This window comes from Anneissia japonica, unplaced genomic scaffold, assembly GCF_011630105.1.
Source record: "Anneissia japonica isolate Jap-2015-1 unplaced genomic scaffold, ASM1163010v1 scaffold117497_len2186_cov198, whole genome shotgun sequence".
In the NCBI taxonomy this organism is placed as follows: Eukaryota; Metazoa; Echinodermata; class Crinoidea; order Comatulida; family Comatulidae; genus Anneissia; species Anneissia japonica.
In genome coordinates this window covers 383-2,186 of record NW_022700445.1, presented here as the reverse complement: position 1 = coordinate 2,186, position 1,804 = coordinate 383, and the positions used below count along the sequence as shown (strand labels likewise).

Sequence of the window (1,804 nt, the reverse complement as noted above, 5' to 3'; positions counted from 1 at the left end):
GTTAAAAAAGGTTGTTGACCCATATTTTGTTGAATACAAACTATGTTGTTGGTATAGTATCAAAAATACCTATAGGCAACATTTTAGTCTATTTCGTGAATACTTACCTGGATAAACCGACTAATTGCCATTGTTCCTAAAACAGAACACCCCTTCGAAAAAAATAGAAAAGTCTGACCCTGGGTTCCACATATGAATTGTCTGCCTAAAAACCGTCATTATTCGCTATTCGACGTTGTTCGTTGAAGGAGCTTCTTCGTACTAGGATAAGCCTAAAGCTTGAGCCACGAGACACAACATTGTGTTTCTTTGTTGGCTATGGCAAGAAGATCATTGTTTATTTTCCTTCGATTTTCGGTTTTATTTAATTTTAGTTTTAGATTTAATGACATCCTTTACTTTACCAAGATCACGATTGATTTGTGTACTTTAATCTGTAAAACATGCTTTCATTAGCAGAATATAATAAATAGATTAAATCTCTTGCTATATTTTGGTGCTTATCTATCATTATATTGCAAAATATAATGAATAGATTAAATGTATTGTTATATTCATTTATTGCTACCACTGAGAATCTCATTATTTGCTGGCTCACCCTGATTGGTTGATACTGGTATCATAAGGATAGCATTTTATTTAGAACAGCCAAGTTACAAAATGTGATCTTTTCAGGGTGAATACTTTAAAATTAATTATTTAATGAACATACAATATTACCATTTTGCATTTTTATTTTGATTTTTTGAAATTTTACCTAATGCATTGCTATTGAATTAAAAAACATTTGCTATGATCAATTATTGTGGAATACTTGATGTACAGGTGGATGCAATAATCAGGAAAATAGACAAATATTCAGTACAAAGGCAGCATCAGGGGTACTGGCAAATGACCTCATCTCCATTTTAGAATCAAAAAAGGTCAGTCTTTCATCTTTTGTCATGAATATTCATGCCAGAATTGTCTCTTCTGTTTACATGACAAACATGTTCACATATTTATTTGCAAATGACATACATAGAAATCTCATTGAATTATGTATTCCTGACTTTAAATGTTGAATGACGCAATATAAATTGAAACCCACTGATAAGAAATAGACATAAATCTTAAACTTTTTGTATCAAAAGGAATTGAAGTTCTCGGCCGAGCCAATTAAGGACAATATTTACAAGTGGCATGCAAAACTCTTCAAGTTTAGCGAAGACAGGTAAACATAGTATTCAATACTACTAATATAACTAAATTAAAAATGGCTAAGTTGATTATTGAATATGGTCTTTTTTATTTGATTGCAGTGACATTGCTGCAGATCTGAATGAAATCAATGCTAGGTTTGGTTACAATTATGTTGAGCTACAATTGGAATTTACCATTGACCTTTACCCTTTCTACCCGCCGTTAGTCAAGGTCATCAGGCCAAAACTACAGGTCAGTACACATAATAATGAGCTTTCGATTTGTGCGACGACACGACAATAGAACAGAATCACCCATGGGTGACTGTCCTTCTTGGCATCCTATGTTTTCTGCATACGCAGATTTGCCCAAACGTTCCAGAATCTGCTCGACGAGGTGACCTTAACGTTCTCGCATGTGCAGATGACTTTTAGTGACGTCATTACGTTCTACGTCCTACCGTCGTCGTGCAATCAAAAGCTTCCTATTACTATTATAGGTCAGTGCACACAGACTACAGGTCACACAAAAAGCAAAAAATATGCAAAATTATTGAATTTTACGTAGCTATATACTAACAACATCACTGCTTGTTTGTTTTGTTATTTATGTGTTCATTATA

General features: G+C 33.4%; 1 long non-coding RNA gene across 1 annotated transcript; it reads left to right on the top strand.

Moving 5' to 3' along the window:
* Window positions 1-804: 804 nt before the first annotated feature.
* Window positions 805-1,435, top strand: LOC117103322. Its single transcript, XR_004444568.1, has 3 exons — window positions 805-923; window positions 1,134-1,213; window positions 1,302-1,435. It is a non-coding gene; the product is annotated as an uncharacterized LOC117103322 (long non-coding RNA).
* Window positions 1,436-1,804: the final 369 nt, after the last annotated feature.